At 43.6% G+C, this 23,031-nt stretch overlaps 1 protein-coding gene across 9 annotated transcripts in view; it reads left to right on the top strand.

Annotated features, from left to right (window-relative positions):
• RIMS1 (regulating synaptic membrane exocytosis 1) overlaps positions 1-23,031 on the top strand; it is a 484,376-nt gene that overhangs the window by 445,643 nt on the left and 15,702 nt on the right. The window contains exon 1 of one of the 9 annotated variants that reach the window (XM_007456125.1): positions 3,390-3,472. The exons of the other annotated variants lie outside the window; for them this stretch is intronic. The gene's annotated coding sequence lies outside the window, so the exon portion shown is untranslated. Of the gene's footprint in view, positions 1-3,389; positions 3,473-23,031 lie in introns of those variants that run through there. 9 annotated transcript variants of the gene reach the window in all.

Genomic DNA, 23,031 nt, shown 5'->3' with positions numbered 1-23,031 from the left:
TGACTTCTCCCCTCCAGGCGTCTCCCCTCCTGGTTGCAGCCTGGCTGCAGGCCAACCCCTCTCCCTGTTCCTACTAATATACCTCCGTTCTGGAGCCCCTATTTTTTTACCCTAAGATTGCCAGAGGCATCGTTTATGTTTTCTGTGTGGTCTGTGCGTATCTTTAACTTTGTCTCACTCTAGTTTCCCTTCTGATCTAGTTTCTACTTCTGTTTGCTACATTAGGACAAGGAAACAGACCATGGGCATATAGTTCTCGGTTGACGGAAGTATACTTATACCTTTAGAAACAGTCAGGATGGACAGCCGTACAAGAATGTCCACACTGTAAGAGAGGATGAATACCTGAAGGAAACTGTGCCGTATGTGCATTTGTCACACGCTGTCTGTGGAAAGCTTGTCTTTCATAGTTTACGTCAAGTAAAACTTACGTTATTCTAATGGTTATAAAATACAAATCAGTCGGCTAAGAAAAAAATTTCCACATTTTTCAAACATCGGCTAAACCACATATCTCTCCGGCCTTTTAAAATGAAGTAAGCTGCTCTTTGGCAGCCGTGCAGGTTGGGCTTCCCTGAAAGCGGACCCTGAGACAAAGGTTTGAGTGCAAGTAGTTTATTGAGGTGACCCCAGGGCAACGAGACAGGAAAAGGAAGTCAGTATAAGGTGCGTTATTTGGTAGATGAGTGCCCTAAGCAACTGGGGCTCCATCCCATTGGGATTCTATGGGAGACAGCAAAGAGGCGTCTCCCCGAGGGAGAAGCTGGCCTTTATCCAGCAAGTCCCACTCAGCATCAACAGGGCGCTGCTTCCAGGGTCCTCAGCTTCCTGGCACTTGAGGCCTCTTTTCCACATGGGGGTCCTGCAGCCAGAGCCCCTGCAGAGAGTCACGGGTCCTGCAGGGAGAAGGCATCCTTGCAGACGGGAACAGGGAGGGCCAAGGGGCCGGGGGCAAGGCTCCCACAGCACCTGCTCCTGTGGCTTCTTCCCGGGGTCTCCCCCCAGGGTTGCAGGAAGGACGCCCGGCCTGTGGGTTCCTGCGGCACCAGCGCAGGCAGAGGTGGGCAGCTGTGCCAGCCGCAAGCTCGGTGAGGTCACTTCCCCTGGTCCTGGTTCGCCCAGACGTGCAGGTTTGCTCATGGAGGCCCCTCCTCTTCCTCCGCTCTCCGTGCCTTCCGTTCTCCGTTGGGGCTTAGGCCCGACTTCACCCTTGACCTTCCAGCTTTGTCCAGAACATTCCACACAGACAAGTCTCCCCCTCTGTCGGCCCCCTGCACGTGCCGCCGTGATGCATGCTGAGTTTTCAGTAAGGCTCGTGCCCACCCATTTCCAAACCCCTTTGGTTACTTTTCTCTGTAGTCCTCCTGCTGGCTCTCACGGGGAATGCATCTTATTAAAGAGATCCTCCAAACAGACACGTTGCGCTGTCAAAAATCGAATGACTTCTGATCATTCCTTTGAGGGCAGCTGCACTTGATCAGAGGGATCGAGGTCTCATGGGGGGATCTCGGGGGGGGGGGGTCACGCGTGGGCCGCCATCCCCACCCCGTGAAGAACATCCAAAGGAAAGAAAATAGCAGCCTGAGGGCTTCCACTCTGGTCGTGGAAGACTGCCCACGTGCCATCTTATATGTGAAAGCTCGGTTATAATCTTGCCCCTTTTCCTTTACTCTGGCCCCAAGATAACTGCTTCGGTTGTGCCGACAGAGGTGCCTCCGTCATGCACAAATGTTTCCTCGTGCAAGAGACCCAGGTACATACGCCAGGGCCCGGGAGGCAGATGCACAGAGCCGTCAGGCTAGACTCTTAAGTTCCGCGGGCTTCCCTTCTTCGCCGTTTCCATCCCTTGTAACTTTAACGACCGTGTAAATGAAATTCCAGAATATCATGTGGAACTGGTTTCAGGCAGGGTTAGTTGAATTTAACTCGTTATTGCTCTACTTCTTACATATGTATGTGGACTCTGTAATTTATCATCCAGGCTGGAATATCTTTGAGAGTGAAAAGGGAACATTATTAATAATACGCTACAACAGCAGGCATAAACCAGGACTGTCCTGAGTTACCAGCAAGTATGATCACCCGACGACCTCTCACCTATTCATGCTCATTTTGGAAGCAAGGAGGGACCATAGGAAAAAACACGGTCGGGGTGAATACCAAAACAAGCCGCTACATACAGTCAATTTCTTATTTATTACTCATAAAATACAGTAAACTTATTGCCCACTAAGTAGTGTTAAGATATTATGGGAATTATATAATTGGGGCCACCGTCTGTAACAACAGTATTTAAAAAATGTTTTTGTTTGGTTATTTTTGACAACTTACTCCTCACTCGGAAATGGTTCTGCTAAAAAAAAAAAAACAAACAAAAAAACATTTTTCAAATAAAGGTTTTTTTCCTACCCCAAGAAACCAAACATGATGGTGGTAAAATGGTTCTGTTGCTGCCATTTTTCCTTCCTCATGAACAGGGCTTAAGGAGCCACTTAGGTTTAAAGGATGGGAGGCTTAGTTGGAATTTGCGTTCGTTTGGGGGTTTGGTTTTGCTGGTGGTGGTAGTTTTCCCGTATACTAACTGCTACCCCGAAGTCCAGAGCCCGAGTTCTCATACTTGTAAAATACCGCAACCCCAGCAATACCGGCCAGTTATGACGAGGGTTAATGCAAATGTGTGTAAAGCACTGAGCATCGGGCCCGGTGTGTAAAAAAATGCTCAGCAGAAGTTGGGCCCTTTTCCTTTTCTGAGCTTTACCATCTCCCTTGCCCTGGCGCTGTCTCCTGGCAGGGGGATGGGATGCAGAGGAAGCAAAGGAAACCTCTGAGTGCATCTTGAAGGGGATGATTTTGACAGCTTTAGTGTATTACACATGTATTACAAGTGCCAGGCAGGAACAGGGCAAGAAACCCATATGAGACCTTCCTCTTGCCCCTGCAAAAGCGCTTTAAAGAGGTCTACCCTGGAAATCATCTGTTAGCCCTGAGCTTAACTTCTCCAATATTTCTTACATAACCGGCGAAGCTACACGCTATTTCATAAAGTAAGCAACAGATTTTCATTTCATTTGACTTAAATCTGTCTTCATTATATAGTTTGCTTAAAATTTTGTGACTGTGTAGCAGCTTTCCCGTTGTGACAATTTAGCAGTTTTTCAAATTTATGAGATGACGCATAGCAAGTTTACTGAGTGATTTTTCACTTCGTGGTCGTATAATATAATAGGTTCTAGAAAAAACACTCTTGGCAGAAGCAATTTAATCATCCTGTGTGTGTGTGTGAGAAGGAGGGGCGGGGGTGGGGAAGGAGAGACAGAGAGAGAGAGACAGAGAGAAAGTAAAGCTTCCCAGAGCTCCGATATTCCTTCCCAAGGCAGCACAAATTACTTAAACGAAGTCAAAGCTTCTTTGGCTTCAGTTTTCCTCTGAGAACAACTTCATGCTGATTCTTCATTTTTTCAAGATACACAAGGTAAGTGTGTGTTCTGTATATGAATTTACTAAGTCCTAATAGGAGTTTGTTAGTTAATGTATAGCATCTCAGAAAACTAAAACCAAAAGCCAAATTCCTGTTTGTCTGAAGCTTTCAAAACTGTGTGAACACTTTGCAAACAAAGGTAGTATTATACTTGAGATTACTAACAATTGAATGAAAAAGAAAGAAACGTAAAAATGATGTGGCGGATTAAGTACTTATAGAAGGATGTTGCTACTATAGGTATATGTATAAAATTGTAAGGTCTAAATATGATAAACTTTAAACCTAGGCTTACAGGATTTTAAAGCTGGATTTAAAATTGGGCAGTGCTTCAACTCAAACATACCTCTTAGTGTTATCACAAAATTATCTTTTTCTTTAAAGCAGTTTCATTTGTGTTTAAAATTGCATCAGCTGTTCTGCATATCACATAACCCTTTTACACACAATTAAATACTGCTTTTATATGGACATTTATTTTGGAAATGTACAAGTATATTTTCATTACCTTTTGAAATTATAAATCATATAAGGCTCCAAAAATTTTGCCTTTCATGTGTTATAGTCAGGCAAGGACCAGAGAAATGTAACTTGTTTGTGGGAATAACTTCTGATGACTCTTATCAACTGTGTTATTTAAGATAGTTTGTACTTTTTGTCCTAAGACTACCTATTTATGAAGTTCATTCTCAGCAGTATTTCAGAGAAACTAATTCAATTCTCAAATAAGAAGTATGTTTTAACTAGATTAGAAGAAAACATACATGTTGAGAATTTAGGGAAATTTCAAAAATAGCCTCATTTTGTGCTTTCAGACAATTCACGTGGAGAATTATAATATGGTAACTTTTTTCCTAATTCATTTTCTTATTCACTCATATGCTGATGTCACAAAAGGTCTGGCTGAAATTGCAAGTATAGTATTGTCATCATGAGAGCTGTGTCAAAGCCATTCTGAGAACCCTCTGGAAAAGGGCAGTCTTATTTATATATATTCAAAAACAATGCTGCTCTCCAAAGACTAAGCGTATAATCTGTGTGGTGAAATCAACACTTGTAACTTTCTTTCTTCCTTCTTTCTAAAAAAAAAAACAAAAAAACAAAAGAAAACATAAAAAATCATAATCTGATGGAGGGCGCTTGCATATGAAGGGTTTTATACATAGCAAAGAAAAGTCCTCACCACAGTGTCTCTGTTTTGTTTACATGTTTATTTTATATTCTGAGTAACACTTACATGGGACTAATTCCTAATTTTAGTTCCAATTAACACTTAACTTCAGAAGCAGGGCTCGTCCATGGAAAGAAAGCATAAATATGCTTAGGATGGCTGTAATACGTCGTAATTTATATCTTGCCCTCCCCTAATTCCCAGTTTAGTTGAAGTCATTTGTCTCAGAAGGAATCTTAACATCTGTTTGATTTCACGCCATCCTCACCTTTAAGCAACTGAGTGAAACATCTTCTTGTTTCTTATCTCTGCTTATCATTAATGGGCAGCAAGACATTATTTTTCTACCCAAGTAAAAAAGTGTATTTTTTTTCTTCACACTTTAAACTTGGTGTAAGACCAACAGTACAGAATCAGTGTGGTCTGGAATATTTTTTTATCCGATTGGCCAATTATTAGGAACCACTCTGGGCTTCTGTGAAGGTGTGTAGTTAATGCTCTGAGCTTTAGTTTCTAAGATTCAGTCAGCAATTCACTTGTTAAACATTTTTGCAAGAGTAGCCGTGTCTCACAAAGCACTCTGACCAGGAGAATGCTGAGGGGAGAGATTCGGATGAAAAAATGACCTGTAAATGAAGGATTTTATTAAAAGTCCATCACATTCATCTAAGTGTTTTCATAGAGCAATTTATAGTCAATTACCAATTAACTTCTAAGGAACCCATTAATCCAGGAATCAAAAGAGCAGTGTCACCGCAGCTTAAGCTGGTCTGACCTGGTTGTAGATGGAGATGCTTGAGGCTGAATTAAAGGGCTGGCAGGGGAAGCCGGCAGGGCGAGGGGCGCACCCCAGGTAGGTGGGGCTGTGAGAAGCTTGGAGGCAGGAAATGTCAGCTCATAAATCAGGAACAGGCTGGAAGCAGAAGGTTGGATGGCAGAAGGTTGCCATCAGGGAATCGAGAGAGGCAAATTCGGCAGAGTTGGTGGGGATAAAACATGGGAACAGGGGCCAGTAACATGGGAGCCGGAGACTGACATCTTTATGAAAGTTAGTCTGCTGTGGTTGTACAAACCCAACCGAAATGACAAGAATCTCAACATGACGAGACTAACTGAAGCAAGAAGGAAGGAACAGGTAGGGGTGATAGACGGTAACACTAGCAAAGGTAACCACGTTGGATCTTGGAAAAACGGCAGTCGCTTTAGCAGAAATGGGAAATCAGTAGAGAAGACCACTGGGGATCTGTAAACTTCTACCAGTCAGGGTTGAACCGGAGCAGCAAAATCTGTAGGAGGCATATATTAAGAGATTTATTACCAGGAATTGGTATATAGTATGTGATCGTGGGGCACATCTGAAATCCACAGGGCAGCCCCAGGAAGGGCAGGGTGGCCGCAGGCCCTGGCTGAAGCTGCGGCCCACACGTGGGGCATCTCCATCAGGGCAGCCTCACTTCTGCTCTCAAAGCCTTTAAATCACCCAGATTATCTGAAACGGTCTCCCTTATACAAGTCAACTGATTATGGACTCTAATCACACCTACGAGATACCTTCACAGCAACACCTACATGTGTGTTGGATTGAATGACCAGGGACTATAGCCTAGCCAAGGTGACACATCATAAAAGCAACAGAAATTTCCAACATGTTATGAACTCCAAGAGGCTGGTAGGATTCCTTAGGTGAAAGTGGGCAGAAATATATTGGAAATTCAGGAAAGATGCTGAGATTGGAGAAATCACGACAGGAGTTACCCACATAGAGATGATATATCCATGTCAGTCAAGAGAGTTTGGGAGGTCCGCAGAGGAGGCTGGAGACTTCCACATCGAAGATGAATTCTTGGGAGAAACCATTTTTAAGGGGCAGTAGAAAGAAGAGATGATTAAAAGATACCAAAAAAAAAAAAAGTAGATTAAGAGCTAGGAAGAGAACCATAGTAGCACATGACCTTGGCTGTCCATCTCTTTGCTCTACTTTATCACTAATTTCCCAAGGTTTCCAGTGGGTCAGGGAACACTGTAGTTCCCTGATTTGGGCCTGTATTGGGGGATCTTGCTGCCAGAGATCCAAACAGAATTTGCACTGAGAAAAGGCCAGTGTTTTTTTACTGTGAACTTTGAAAGTACAGTTTTGAAATAACATAAAACATTCCGGATGGCAGGCATTACAGACATAAAGAATCAGGCGCATATTCCAGACAATGAAGAATTAGAGGCACAGCTGTTCTGATACTTAGTGGAGAGGCTTCCGGGAGACCCTCGCCCCACAGTCCTGAATGCCTTGTGCCTTTCGCTCATCTGTCCAGCAGTTTCTTTAACCTCCAATGTACATCTCAGGCATCTCCTCCTCTGTGGGAAGTTCCTTAACTCACCTCGAAAGGGATGTTAAGTCTGTCCTTTGTCCTGTCACTCACGTGGGCGTAATTGCACTTCTTATCCTGCTGAATTAGAATTGCTGGTATGTCTTCCTCCCCCACCAGATGGCAAGCTCATTTCAATTGTGAGTCCACAGTCCGATCAGGATGCCATTTAAGTGTCAACGTATATTTGGGAAATGAAGGGTGGCCGGGTATGCACGTATATGAGAGAACAGTGTGTCGAAGGCAGACAGTTCGTGGAAGGAGAAACTTTGAGAGTTCCGGGGTTTAAAGAGCAAGAGTAAAGAGAAGAGGAGAGAAAGTGAAAGGCAGCGATGCTGCCAAGGTGAGGGAGGGGCACCATGGTCCCCGGGAGAGGAGGACAAGGGCGTTGGCGGAGGTCAGGATGGAGTCGGAAGAGAGGAAGGGTGGGAGAGATCGGTCGTCCCAGGAAAGTGAAAGACAAATGGATGTGAGGGAGCGTGTGCCTTCTTCGAACTAAGAAGACGGCATTTTTCCTGATGTGCAAAACGTGAAATTTTTAAGCTATATTGGTCAATTTAACTTTGATCTAAAACAGTTAAAGAGCTTGTAACAATGAAAGCTGCTGGTCCTTTCCTTTGTCTTTTCCTGTGTGTGTGCGCGCGCGTGTGTGTGTGTGTGTGTGTGTGTGTGTGTGTGCATGATCTGAGGATCTAGTAGTCCTTACACATTTTGTTTAATTGACATTTCACCTGCGTTTCCCCCAGCCATATGCTCTCCTACTGTTTGGTTACAAATCCTAGTAAGTCAAAACATGGTTCCCTCATCAACAAATTGAAACCATCTTGCAAATAGTGGAATTCTTTGTGAATATAATTATTATGCTGTAGGTTGCAAGAAAACCAGAAAAATGGCTTTCCGTATCAACAGTGTATTGCAGTGCCCTTGGAGGAGAATATAAAGGTTGGAGAGAAGTATCTCATGCAACAACTGAAATTGCTGGTCTCTGGTTCCACGGCATTTAACTTTTACAAAATCAGACGTCATTTCTCATCAGAATCCTTTGTTTATTCGTGAGACTTCACCGCTGCCTTCCGAAGTTTCATCTTTTTCCATTGTTTTTTTTTTTGCTTTTGCCTTTAACTTAGCAAAAAGTAGATGAAGGTTTCAAATCTATAAAAGTGGTGTTTTTCTCAGATTGATTTAGAACTTGACGGCTTATTCTGTTTCAAAAAATGTGAATTTGCTTGTTTGCAGAGAAATACAGCTGAAATCAACTTACCAAGCATCTAGGGTACCAGGGACATACAGTACTCCTCTCCTGTTGTAATTCTTCAGAGGTAATTTCAAGAAGCATTATTGAGAGCCTTTTACTGTAATATTTCAGAATTCGATTGGCAAAGAAAATCCTCTCAGAACTGCAGAACGGAGAGCCATCTCTCTGGACCTTGTCTAATCTGCAGTGATCGGGCTCCTGTTCACCACATACGGCTGCACCCAGGTGGCACCAACTGTTAGTTAACAATTTATTGTAGCACAGATGATGAAGTCTCTGGAGGTTGGACTTGGCCTGTTAAAGGGTGAATAAATGGAGTCTGACAGTGTCTGCTCTTTCTGAAACAAACAATCCACTCATTGTCTCACTGCTTTCATGACGAGACTTCTTTTTTCTTTACAAAATGGGAATTGAAGTTTTATCTACAGTAAAGGCGGGACAGAGAGAGTTTGCAGCAGAAGATTCAGGCTCTGATCTTCACTGTGGCATTAGAAGCTGTGTGACCCCAGCTAAGGATTACTTAGCGTACCTTGGGTTCTTTGAACAAAGAGTTTAGATGAGATCACTTATTTTTAAAGTGCCGGTGCTAAGTTTCAGGTCTATTCTGTTCTAAAATGGACCAGTTTAATCCACCTGTGGTACCCATTTCAGGATTTCAGCTGTGTTTATTTTTAGTATTCTTTTAATCCTCATTTCTGTGGACTGAAAATAAATAAGTATTGCCAATATGAAATTATTTTACTGCTTTCATATCACATAAGCCTCAAGATATATTAAGAAAAGTATTTAATATTCTTAGAAATTTACTTCTGCTCTAGTGAAAAAATGTCAGGTTTGTTCTCAGTTGCATCAGGGTGTTTTCCTTCTGGAAAAGAGTTACAGCTCTACAGTCTTGGCCATGTCTATCTGCTCCCACCTGACGAGGTGTAATGTCTCAGTCGATTTGAGCTACTATAACAAAAATACTGTAGACTGGGTGGCTTGGAAACAACAGAAACTTAACTGCTCACAGCTCTGGAGGCTGGAAGTCCAAGGTCAGGGCACCAGCATTGTCTGCTTCCTGGTTCATAGATGGCCATCTTTTTGCTGTAACCTCACATGGTAGAAGGAGCAATCAGGCATTTGGGGGTCTCTGTTGTAAGGGCACTGACCCCATTCATGAGGGCTGCACCTTCATGACCTAATCCCCCCCGCCAAAAAGCCCCATCTTCAAGTCCCACCACACTGTAGGTTTCAATATATGAACTGGGGGGCTGGGAGACACTCTCAGTCTACATATGTAGCTAAACCAAAACCAAACGTTTCTGTCGTTACCACCTAATGCTTCTCTAACTCGTTAAACTATCAGGACCATCATTATTTTACAACCAAGTTAAGGACAATGCTTTGAGAATAAAAAGCAATATCAGGAAAAATGAGAGGCAGATAGGAATTGACTTTGTTAAGGATGTCAAATTAGTGTCAGTAATATGTGTATAACTCCTATCCCTCATTTGGTTAACGTTTTCACTCAACGCTTAGATGTCCGCTGAGGTACATTTGTTATTTGCCCACAGAATCTTTTTTTTTTAAGATTTATTCTTTTATTTATTTTTATTTTTATTCTTATTTTTTTATTCTTGGCTGCATCAGGTCTTATTTGCGGCATGCGGGCTTCTCTCTAATGGTGGCGCACAGGCTCCAGAGCACGTGGGCTCTGCAGTTTGCGGCTCGCAGGCTCTCTGGTGGAGGTGCACGAGCTCAGTAGCTGTGGCTCACAGGCTCTCTAGTCGAGGTGCGCAGACTCGGTAGTTGCGGCACGCGGGCCTAGTTGCTCCGCGGCATGTGGGATCTTAGTTCCCTGACCAAGGATCAAACCCGCGTGCCCTGCACTGCGAGGTGGATTCTTTACCACTGGACCACCAGGGAATTCCCACCCACAGAATCTTTAAATACTGCTTGACATAGTTCAGTTAACTCCTTATATGCCTTAAGAGATAGGCAACACCATGGTGTAGATTGGTGAGCCTTGGTCACCAGAGTTTCCCGTCATCAGCACACATTTTAGACTTTTATCTTATCATATATTTCAAGTTCTTGTTCACCTAATTTTCTAAAGATGGATGGTAGAAGGGTAAAAATTAAAGACCCCAAATTTTTAATATTCTGATTTACCAATTTTTCTATCCAACAAGCATTTTTTTTTTTTTTTTTTGCGGTACGCGGGCCTCTCACTGTTGTGGCCTCTCCCGTTGCGGAGCCCAGGCTCCGGACACGCAGGCTCAGCGGCCAAGGCTCACGGGCCCAGCCGCTCCACGGCACGTGGGATCTTCCCGGACTGGGGCACAAACCCACGTCCCCTGCATCGGCAGGCGGACTCTCAACCACTGCGCCACCAGGGAAGCCCTCCAACAAGCATTTTCTTTTTATTTCCTAAGGGTTTTCTCTTGCTCTTTGGATGTGCAACTTTATGTTTTATTTAACACTTATACTTTTTTTAATTGAAGCATAGTTGATTTACAGTGTTATGTTAATTTCTGCTGTACAGCAAAGTGATTCGGTTATACATATATATTATACATTCTTTTCCATGTTCTTTTCCATTATGGTTTATCACAGGCTATTGAATGTAGTTCCCTGTGCATACAGTAGGATACAAGTGAACAGAATGAATTCTCTTCTCTCATAGGATTTATATCCCAAGGGAAGTGATGGATAGTTACTTCAGAAATTAGTGACTAATATATGTCAGATGGTGACACATGGGATGGAAGAAAATAAAGCTAGGAAAGAGATATTGCCAGGGTGGGTGCTGAGGGTAAGGCAGAGCGTGTGTTACTCTTTTATAAAGAGAGGTCAGAGGCCTCACTGGAACGGTAACATTTGAACAGAAACCTGAAAGAAGGAAGGGAGTGAATTATGGAGACACAGCAGGTAGACTGGAGACATTCAGGCAGAAGGAAAAGTTTGTGCAAGAGTGCTAAGTTAGGAATGCGCTTAATGTATTCAAGAAAACCACAATTTCCAGAGATGCTAGGGTCGAGGAGGGAGGTGGGGGATGGAGTCTGAGAGCTGGGCTGCCTCTAATTGCTGCATGTAGCCAACCTAGACAGGAGACGCTGGCAATAGAAAGGTGCTCATTTGAAGAACAGTGGACACATTAGAAGCAACTGCTCAACTCTCTTCTGGTCTGTTTATCCTATTAAATTCTTTCTAGGCTTTTCCTTTCTCATCCTTTTGATAAAAATATGTCAGCTTGGGCTTCCCTGGTGGCGCAGTGGTTGAGAGTCTGCCTGCCAATGCAGGGGACATGGGTTCGAGCCCTGGTCCAGGGAGGTCCCACATGCTGCGGAGCAACTAGGCCCGTGAGCCACAACTACTGAGCCTGCGCATCTGGAGCCTGTGCTCCACAATAAGAGAAGCCGCGACAGTGAGAGGCCCGTGCACCGCGATGAAGACTGGCCCCCGCTTGCCGTAACTAGAGAAAGCCCGTGCGCAGAAACGAAGACCCAACACAGCCAAAAATAAATTAAAAAAAAAAAAATGTCAGCTTCAAGGCTACGGGCTTAAAATGAGATTTCTGAAATAACTTTGCTCTCCTGAGGGCATTTTTTTGGCAAACAATACAGCATCCACTCACTGAAGTGTCATTCAAAAAATAACTTATGAAAAATAAAGCAAGAACATTTATTCCCAATTCTGGAAATCAATGGTCTGTTAAGTTACTAGACAAATGAAAGATTTTCTGGCCCATCTTCTGTATGTGTAGCTGTGTATATGTAATATGTATATTTGAATTTTAAAAACCTATTTCTAGTACATGAAGAACCTAGCCCTAACTCAAATTGTATAAAATTTTTAAACACTCTCATTGGCAGGTGGGTTATGGATTGGTGGGGAAGATATTGGATACTTCCTTACAAGTTTGAGAAAAGTATCAATACCAAAGAAGAGGAAAAAAATAAAACCTCCAGAAGCAAGGAATAGTTCTCTCTTTTAGGTATGTTAATATATATCTTCATCTATCTATCTATGTGTATATAACTAGGTTCATATATTTTTAATTGCCTATGAAAAGACATTTTTTCTGTCCTTTTGTTTTTTATGTCCTTATGATGCTTGGGCATCATAGTGTAATTATTAAAGGCTTTGGGGTCAGACATACCTGAGTCTGGATTTGATCTTTGCCACGTTCAGGTAGGGAACCTAATCTCACTCTAAATGCCTGCCTCACAGAGAAACTGTATGTGTTATCTGACGTAATATGTATGGAACATTCAGAACAGTACCTAACATGCAGGAATTGCTCACTTGAGCATAGGGATTCTCACTTCTTAACTCCTCCCTCTTCTTTCGGTTCCTATGTTCAGTCAATCACCATTTTTCACCCTTCAAGAGAAAGGGTGAGTTTTATCACTTTATCTGTATTTCTTTTTTTTTAATTTTTAAAAAAATTTTATTGAAGTATATTTGACTTACAATGTTGTGTTAAGTTCTGCTGCACAGCAAAGTGACTCAGTGAACATATATATATTCTTTATCATATTCTTTTCCATTATGGTTTATCACAGGATACTGAATATAGTCCCCTGTGCTATACAGTAGGACTTTGTTGTTTATCCATCCTATATATAAGAGTTTGCATCTGCTAATCCCAACCTCCCAATCCATCCCTCCCCCACCCCCCTCCCCCTTGGCAACCACAAGTCTGTTCTCTACATCTGTGAGTCTGTTTCTGTTTTGTAGATAGGTTCATTTGTGTCGTATTTTAGATTCCACACATAAGTGATATCGTATGGTATTTGTTTAACACATTTTAACCACAGTCAGTAGAGAAGCCGCCAGCCAGCAGGTTCTCAAACGGCCCACATTGACCCTTTTGTACATAAGCGAAGTCCCTGTCACTCGTGGACTCTCTCCATCACTGGGGCACAGCCAGCCCCCAAATTACTCCCAAGCCCTGTGTGGCCAGGCCTCCAATTACCACTGTTTACTTAACTTGCCCATTCTGTTCATCCTCTCAGGCATGGTTTGATCTCCGTGCCAGCCTGAAATGAAATTGTCGGAGCACTTTGCTTTACAGAGACCAGCTGCTCAGAATCCGCCGTGCTGATGGCCACCCTCACTCTTGTGGTCTCTTTTGCCCCAGGAAAAGTGGTCTCTCCCTCTGCCCTCTCCCACCGAATAGTTCACTCTCCTTTCCACTCAGAATCTGAAATTGTCCTCTTGAATCAGCTTAACTCCTTCTATGCCTACTAGTCATCTTGATACATTTTACCTCCTCTTAAAGCATAAATGACCTTTCTGATCACTCAGTAAATAGATATAAGTACTTTTTAAAAAAATTTTATACCCATCCTCTAGAACAGGTGTTAGAAATTAAGCTGATGAAATAATTTGTACAGTCAGATACAGTCAGTGAACAGAAATCCAAATAAGCCTCCAATTATGATATAACAAACTTAAGTGAAACATTTCCAGATGATAATATTTGGGGAGATTACAGCCACCTTCAGCAGTTCTTACTTTCTCCAGCTGATTTTTCGTCTTCTGCAATGGCACATGCAACCTCCATTGTTTGCATGCAGGTCTCCGTGGTAGTGGGATAAGGTCTGGGTAGGATAGGGCAGTGAGTATGGGTAGTTTTACAGCTAAGTTACCACCTGTGTGAGATTTCTGCAGCGTTTTCTGTCTTCTGACCCCCTGGAAGTTTGCCAGTGAACATGTTTGTAATCTTTGCTACTGAATTGAAAATATCCCATGGACCAATGAAGTTCTGAATGTCCTTATTAATAAAACGAAAACTGGGTTATTTTTAAAAGCTACCAATAGGAAAGAGGTCTCTCTGACAACCTGTGTTTCTTACCTCTTAATTTTATAAATGCGAAAGAAAAGAGATGGCTGTTAGCACCTCTGAATTAACTTTCTCCTGAAAATTTTGGAGTTAAAAAAGAAGACAACAATTGCCAAACGTATAGCTTTAAAAAGATTGATCCCAGTGCCTCAGTTTTCTTTGGATTCTCTGCTTAATCAAATCTTAGCAAATAATGCTTTCACATATTACTAAAACTCCATAGAGAAATACCCAAGTATATGAGGATCATAAACCAGACATCACAGTATGTGCCAGCACATCCCGTTTTATTCTGCGAAGTGTAAATTCTGCTGCCCTGCTCTTACGCCACCCGTCTCCCTGAGGAATGTTCCCTCCGGGTCTATAGTGTCCCAACATTGTGGAGATCACCAACCGGAGGGACAGAGCGTCGAGTCTTCAGAGAGATGCACACCCAGTGATTACTATCTGTAGTAACTGTTGTGATGCACATCTCCTCCTTACTTCCCCCCTCCCAAGTTTCCTGAACTGATGGGATGGAAAACCTTGAAAGAGAACAGGATGTTGTGACTCCCACAGACCTCCCCTGGGGGTTTATCATCAAAATTTATCGGAATTTTTCCAGAGTCTGATCAAAACTCCGTATAAAAATACCCAGCAGGGGCTTCCCTGGTGGCGCAGTGGTTGAGAATCTGCCTGTCGATGCAGGGGACACGGGTTCAAGCCCTGGTCTGGGAAGATCCCACATGCCGCGGAACAACTGGGCCCGTGAGCCACGACTACTGAGCCTGCGCTTCTGGAGCCTGTGCTCCACAAGAAGAGAGGCCACGACAGTGAGAGGCCCGCGCACCGCGATGAAGAGTGGCCCCACTTGCCACAACTGGAGAAAGCCCTCGCACAGAAACGAAGACCCAACATAGCCAAAAATTAATTAATTAATTAATTTTTTTTTTTAAAAACCTCACTTTAAAAAAAAAATAGCCAGCAGATTTTTATCTAATGATAATCCTTCACGTGAATCAAAGAAAGGTTTTCTTTGTATTATGAAGCGTGAGACAGTTTTATCCGTGAGAGACTCTAGGCTTGGGCCTGATCAAGAAACAGAAGCCCACATACCCTATGTCACTTAAAAGTTGTAAACCAAGCTAACAAAGTGCTCAGTAAAAGGTCTTTTAGTTTCCTACTGACAAAAAGATCTTTGTAATGACCAAGGAGGTCAAGTTTCAATTTAGAATTCTGACTGTGCAGAGTTCTGTGCTCGGCCGTGGCTCATCTCCTGCTGGGACCTCCACCCACCCCCTTCTGTTCCCACCCGTTGGCCCCACCCTGCACCCACCTGGACTTTGGGGCATCCACATTGGTGGTGCTGTCCATCCTTAGGAGGCTGGACCCCAGAAAGATACATGGGCTGGCCCCGGATGTGGGCTCGGGGCCATCTGGGTAGGAAATTCTAGGCTCCCAAGGACCTGGAGGCTTAGTGTAGAAGGGGGCACGTGGACAGGTGGGTGGGCACATCCTCTTGATCCCCGAGGAGGGAAAGGCTCCATCCTCTGTGAAGGAGCAGGGCCATAGAAGGGACTGAGTGGGGCCCTGGAAAAGCACCAATGGAGGATTTAAGGGTCCTGTTGAGATGATCTTTCCTTAGTGCCTAGAATATCATAGGTTGTACTTAACTGTACTGATTAACTCATTTTGTAACTTGATCTTTGCCAAAGTTTGTTTGATACGCAGACCCTTTATATCCATCCCATCTGTTAGGAAATCACGGCTCGTGCCCCTGTGATAAATGTGCGTAACTAAAAAGGTGGGAGGGAACCGCAGATTCCTTTTCACGTGAACTTTGCCTTTAAGAGCTAGTTAAACCCATTTTATTCTGTCCCGTTTCTCTGGACAGTATTCATTCCTTCCTTTCAGTAATTGTCTTGTAAGTTGTTCTAAGTTTACATGTCCCTCCCTCTGTACAGAGATGCACAGACACATGTGCTGCCTGATTTTCCGCTGTGGATTGGGAAGGTCGTAAGCCTGAACACAATTAATTCCTGCTCTGTGGCCGGTTCAAGCTACACTGAGTCCCCAAATAAGAAACTACCCAATTGGCCCATCACCCACTATTTAGGGTGCCTGATGCTCCGACCTTGAGTCAACATGGGACCCTCTCCGTCAGTGGTGACTGGTTACATAGGACAAGTCTCCCCGAGATCAGCTGTACCCCTGGCTCAGACTCCCTCAAGAATTCCCACCTGTCTCTTTAAGTTGCCCTGCTGGGTCTCTGAAATTCCTGAAAAGAATCTCAAATGTGCCACGTAGCCCGTATTTCAAATCAGACTATGCCGATGTTGATGAAAATCCATCCAATTGGTTGGAAGGAACGTGGTGAGAAGCTGAGAACCTACTTTGTTTGATACAATGTAGAAAAAAATTTACTCATGTCCTTTGTGATCTCAAACTCTCTTTTCTGCCCATAATAACTAGTGCAGTAAGGTCATTGCCACACAATAATTAGGAACTTCGTTTGTGCCTATTTGTTTCAGAATTCTAAGCTACTAGGAAAGGACCCCTCTATGTATTGTATCGTGCAGAGCACCTGACACAATGATGATATTAACATTATTTATTGCTAGATTCTCCCCCTCTAACCCCACATTCTCTGAAACAACACAGAGAAGAAAATTCTCTACTAACTCTGTTGTTAGAAGAGGAGCCTTATTTGTCTAAATAGGAGACTGTCAAGGGTCGATTCAGTAATTCAAGTCTCAGATCTAAAGTTAGAGAATTGAGCATACTCTTCACAAAACTACTATTTTATCTTTGTTTAAATCCACACTGATTTTATTTAGAATACTATGTACTATGGTACAGGATAGGCTGCTGTAACAAGACACCTACAAATAGAGTGGCTTAATCAAGACCCTCACATAATAGTGCAGGTAGACCATCCCATCTGGGGCTGGCCCAGGCTCTGCCAGCTTCAACACATGCTCCCATACTGACTTTCAAAGTGGCTGCTGCAGCTCCTACCATCATATCCCCATGGAGAGGGGAGAAGGGAAGGGAAATGTGGCCAGGCCTTAGCTGGGAGGACGGGGGAAGTTCTATCACTGGAGAAAAGGGTAAGGATGGATACTTGGGGCATGAAGAGTCTCTGTGACATGTTGCCACTTACTTATGCTTCATTCTAAAGAGGATTTTGAGTTAAATATGTGAAAGATACAGAAAGCTGTGCTTTGAGTTGAACACGGGGAATTAGAGTCATTCAGCTTGGAGACCTAATCTATGCAAAATACCTTGAGGTCTTACAGGGTAAGAGTAGGTAACTTCAATAGTGCTGGGAACCGACCCTAGAGCTTTAACTGATCATCTCATTTACTGCCCAAGACAATCCCCCCATTTCATAGAGGAGGAAAGGGAGACACAGAGAGACTAAGTAAGCCGCCTGCAGGCTCAGAACTAATACAGGGTGGGGCTGGGACCTGAATCCAGATGGTCTGACTCCCAGAGCTGCCCCTCAAACCATTTCCGATCCAGCCAACGTGGAGTGTAATAGGCTGCCTTTGGAAACTGGAAGAGAGGAAAGATTCCCTAAATAGTAATACCTTGAGTTTAAACTTTTTTTTTTTTTTTTGAGGAGAAAACCTGAAACATGCAATAAAACATTTGCTTTTTGGTAGGTTTCAGCCTAAAGTATTGTTTTATTTTTACAGTCAGGATGGCAGACAGTTAAGTAGCTATTCTAGGTTTACACTCAATAAGTGAAATCCAGCTTCAATTAAGGTGTTAATCTAGAACAAAGAAGAGTTAAAAAAATGGATTTGATCTAAATGTGATACATCTTACTCCTGGGCAAATAAATCTGAGGCTTTATTTTCTAAGCATCAAATTGGTTTTTTTAGTTTGGTTTGGTTTGGTTTGGTTTTGGTATTTTTTGTCTAGGAGGACTTTTACTGTATTTGCTCATTCTTTGCTTTTAATTTGTATTTTATATTGGAGTATAGTTGATTTATGTTGTGTTATTTCAGGTGTACAGCAAATTGATTCAGTTATACATATACATATATCTCCATTCTGTTTCAGATTCTTTTCCCATTTAGGTTGTTACAGAATATTGAGTAGAGTTCCCTGCGCTATACAGTAGGTCCTTGTTGGTTATCTATTTTATACACGGTAGTGTGTACAAGTCCATCCCAACCTACTAATTTATTGCTCCCCCGCTTTCCCCTTCGGTAACCATAAGTTTGCTTTCTATGTCTGTGGGTCTATTTCTGTTTTGTATATAAGTTCATTTGTATCATTTTTTTAGATTCCACGCTTAAGTGATATCATATGGTACTTGTCTTTGTCTGACTTATTCACTTAACATGATCATCTCTAGGTCCATCCGTGTTGCTGCAAATGGCATTATTTCATTTCTGGCTGAGTAGTATTCCATTGTATATATGTGCCACATCTGCTTTATCCATTCATCTGTCGATGGACATTTAGATTGTTTCCATGTCTTGGCTATTGTACATAGTTCTGCGATGAACATAGGGGTGCATGTATCTTTCTAAATTATAGTTTTATCTGAATATATGCCCAGGAGTGAGATTGCTGGATCATATGGTAGCTCTATTTTCAGTTTTTTAAGAAACCGCCATACTGGTCTGCATAGGGGCTGCAGCAATTTACCTTCCCACCAACAGTGTAGGAGGGTTCCCTTTTCTCCACATCCTCTCCAGCGTTTATTGTTTGTAGACTTTTTGATGATGGCCATTCTGACTGGTGTGAGGTGATACCTCATTGTAGCTTTTTTTTTTTTTTTTTTTTTGCAGTACGAGGGCCTCTCACTGCTGTGGCCTCTCACGTTGCGGAGCACAGGCTCCCGACGCGCAGGCTCAGCGGCCATGGCTCACGGGTCCAGCCACTCCACGGCATGTGGGATCTTCCCGGACCGGAGCACGAACCTGCGTCCCCTGCATCAGCAGGCGGACTCTCAACCACTGTGCCACCAGGGAAGCCCCTCAGTGTAGTTTTGATTTGCATTTCTCTAATAACTAGTGAGTGAAGTTGAGCATCTTTTCAGGTGCTTTTTGGCCATTTGTATGTCTCCTTTGGAGAAATGTCTATTTAGATCTTCTGCCCATTTTTTGGTTGGGTTGTTTGTTTGATATTGAGCTGTATGACCTGTTGGTATATTTTGGAGATTAATCCCTCGTCAGTCGCAAATAAATTTGAGGCCTTATTTTCTGGACATTGAGTTGTTAATAAACAATTTAGGCATATCCATGTAACACTTCAGACCAGGGGTCCCCAAGCCCCGGGCCACGGACCAGTACCAGTCCGCAGCCTGGTAGGAACCGGGCCACACAGCAGGAGGTCAGCAGCAGGCAAGCGAGAGAAGCTTCATCTGCCGCTCCCATGGCTCCCCATTGCTCCCATTACCGCCTGAACCAACCCCAACTCCCATGGAAAAATTGTCTTCCATGAAACCGGTCCCTGGTGCCGAAAAGGTCAGGGACCGCTGCTTCAGATCACTTTTTAATCAAGACAAGCTGCAATAAGTCCATCCCAGTGTCGGGGGCTTAATTTCATCCTCAGACAAATTAGGTGATTATTTATCCCCAGGTGCTTTAACTTGTATTTAAATCATCACATTTATCAAACAAGAAGATGACCTTATACAGTATCCACTCCCTAGATGTATCGGTTTGCTCGGGCTGCCATAATGAAATACCACAGACTGGGTGGTTTAAATAACAGAAATTTATACTCTCACGGTTCTAGGGGCTGGACGTCCAAGATCAAGGTGCGGTTTCCTCTGAGGCCTCTCTCCTCAGCTTGCCGGTGGCCTCCGTCTTGCTGCCTTTTGGCATCGTGGCCTCTGTGCGTCCTGATCTCCTCTCCTTGTAAGGACACCAGTCACATGGGATTAGGGCCTCCTTAGGGGGCTGATTTTAACTTAATCACCTCTTTGAAGGTCCTATCTCCAAACACAGTCGTCCTGTAAGGAACTGAGGGTTAGGATTTCAACCTATGAATTGGGGGCAGGGGGTGGGAAGTGGGATGCAGTTCAGTCCAGGCCACGGACACACTTTGGGAAGATGGAGGCTGTGACGCCAAGCGGTTTGCAGCAGTGAGGTGTCCAGCATGTGAATGCCCCTCCCTGATGCTTCTGGCCAGAACAGGATGTGGGGCAGGTGGTGTGTTTCTGTGACTGTCCACCTCTTTACCTAAATATTTGGGGGCAGCCTTATTAAATTTAATATGCAGATTATTTAAAAGCCCATCTTGGACTCGGTGTTGCTCACGTTTTCACCAGCTGGGCAAGAGGAAAGGCTGAGGTCGCAGTAGCGAACGTTTTGCTGGAAAGCTCAGTATGGTGAGTGGAGTAAGCCGGTCTGACGGCAGGTGTTCTGGGCGCTCAGAACGATGCGGGCTTCTCACCAGAGAACAGCTGTTAGCCACAGATGGGCTGGAAAGCAAAGGTCAGTGATCAGCACGGACCAGCCCCTTTTCTAAAGCCATATCTGCAGAGAACTTAAGGTGCGTGGCAGCAAAGGAAACACCTTGCCTCTTTCGGGTTATGGGAATGGAATAAGGGAGCTTGGCTACATCACTGGTAAAGACCGGAAGAATTCTGAAAATATCATCAAGGGCACTTATTCCATCCATCTCACAAAAAGATTCTGAACCATCCTATTTTTAGCTTTTTGAGCACTGTGTATCTTTCATTATAAACCTCTTTGGAAAATGGGAAGAGGAAAGAAAAACAGTAGATGTTATGGCTTGTAGGATTAAACTGGAGAATGAGGGAAACCATCAAAGTCCAAGAACCCTCATGCGACGTTCTACAAATATTCTTCAGACCTATGAAACTTTTACAAGTTGTACTTATCTTGCATGGGATGAAATATAATCAAGAACCTTGGCCCAGCACAAAAGGAACATTTTTGTTTGTTTGTTTAAAAATTACCCCAAAACCCTACTATGGCACTGTTGGAACCGACTGCCTAATGAAACTTTCCGACTATGTGGTCACTACAACACTGAAAGCATCTGACACCAACAGAATTGCTGGGTCTTTTCTTGTAAAGAATGGTCTCTGGAGATCTGTGGTGTGTTGTACATAATACAAAGTACACACAGCTGTGTGTGGTTAATGCTGGCACTGGGAGGACCAAGACCTTGAGGTCAATAAGAATCCATACTAATATAACATCAATACTAATATAACAGCCGCCCCAATGGTACCTAACCATGCATCCTGAGAGCATCAGGTCGGAGGCCGTGCGAGGGCCTCCCGGGCTGCACCCACCACTCACTGAACTCGGGCCAACCTGGAAATGCATCCATCTCAAGGACCTTTACATATGCTGCTCTCTTGGCCTGAAATATACATCCCCCTTCACCATCGGCGTGGAGTTAAAATTTCCTTTGAAAATCCCTTGGATTCCAACCTGCGGTGTCTCAGGGAGTCCAGTCCTGTCAGTTGGATTGTTTTGCTGCTGCTTTGTTTGCACGGCAGATGAAGTAATTGGTTTGTGTTTAGGCAGCCGATTTTAGAGCTCATCATAAACTCTGGAATTCTCCCCAGGAACTGAAATAAAGTGAAGGAAGAGAACGTCTGCATTTCTCACCTCCTGATTCTGCTAGGTTATGTGCTCATTCAGGGGCAGAGCAAGCCACAGACCCCCTCACTGTTTAAATTGTTCTCTCTCTTGCCCTCTCTCTGTGTTATTGTGTTTACGTAAGGTAAAGACCTAAAGCCAAATAGATATAAAATAAATCCTCCGTGTTGCACTTACACTGAATCACAATTAAACATGTACTTGCCTACAAGTCGCTCCTACAAGGCCACAAGCTGCTTGGAATCAGGGCCTCTTTCCTCTCCACGTTTATATACACAGCACTGGCCTGAAGCACTCAGGAAACAGTTCCTTGAATCAGTCAATAAAGGAGTGAATGAACAAAACATATCAGATTATCCACAGCTTTTCTGCTAAAAATAACTGAATTTTGTCACTGTACATATAAAAAAGTAAATCTTATCGCTGATCTCATTTGTTAACTTTCAGGGTCACCAAAAGGTGGCACTTACTCTGTAGGTTTCTCTGTGTGACTTGACAGGACATTATTCTTTTATCTTTTGGACTCCAATTGTTTAATCCATTAGGTGATATTCTTTTACTGATTTTTCCAGTTGATGGACGGAATTGACTATTCGTTTGGCATTAGAGACTGCTCTGACTGAAAGATGATTTATCGGACATGATCTATCTTTATCCACCTCTCCAACCAATAATATTAGACCCGGAGCTGTTGTGTTTCATCCTGTGCATTTGTCGATTCCCCTCTGCATAGAAAGAAGCTCTGATACCACACGACTTAAAAACTAGACAACCTGCTCTCTTCCTATGTGACTCTCCGGATACTGTCTCTCAATGACTGCAAACCTTTTGGAAACGGTCCAGGCGCTGCTCTGCAGTCTCATCTCTCGCCCTGTCTGCTGATTGATGCTTCCCCTCAGGCCCCCAGGCCCTCTCGAGATCAGCAATACCCATGGAGGCAGGCACTGTCATCGTGTCTGTGTGTCTGCTCCGTACTAAAATTCTAAGTAGTAATCGAGCCTTAATTATTTTACTTCCTGTAACGCTTCACTTTTCTGATTTGTGCACCGCGACACTTAACCTCTTTTTCTCCAAACGTTAAAAGGTCTTCCCTTGGAGACCCCTTAGCAGCCTTGATTTTCTTCTGGACCTTTAAATGTGGATGTATCCCGGGCTCCGCTGCGCTGCCCCCCTGTTAAACACTGGCGCCTCAGGTCTTTATCCCACCTGCATGCCCATGCTGGTGCGTCCTGTCTGTCTGTCTGCTGCCTCCCAACCTCTCCAGCCCTGAGCTGACCCTCGTGCCCGGACTTGTACATCTTCCTGCCTTACTCTCCGCGCCGCTATCTCGGGGACCCCCCCCCCCCCC

This window comes from Lipotes vexillifer, unplaced genomic scaffold, assembly GCF_000442215.2.
Source record: "Lipotes vexillifer unplaced genomic scaffold, Lipotes_vexillifer_v1.1 scaffold693, whole genome shotgun sequence".
Lineage (NCBI taxonomy): Eukaryota > Metazoa > Chordata > Mammalia > Artiodactyla > Lipotidae > Lipotes > Lipotes vexillifer.
The sequence above is the reverse complement of the archived record's forward strand: the minus strand, read 5'-3'. Positions and strand labels throughout refer to the sequence as shown.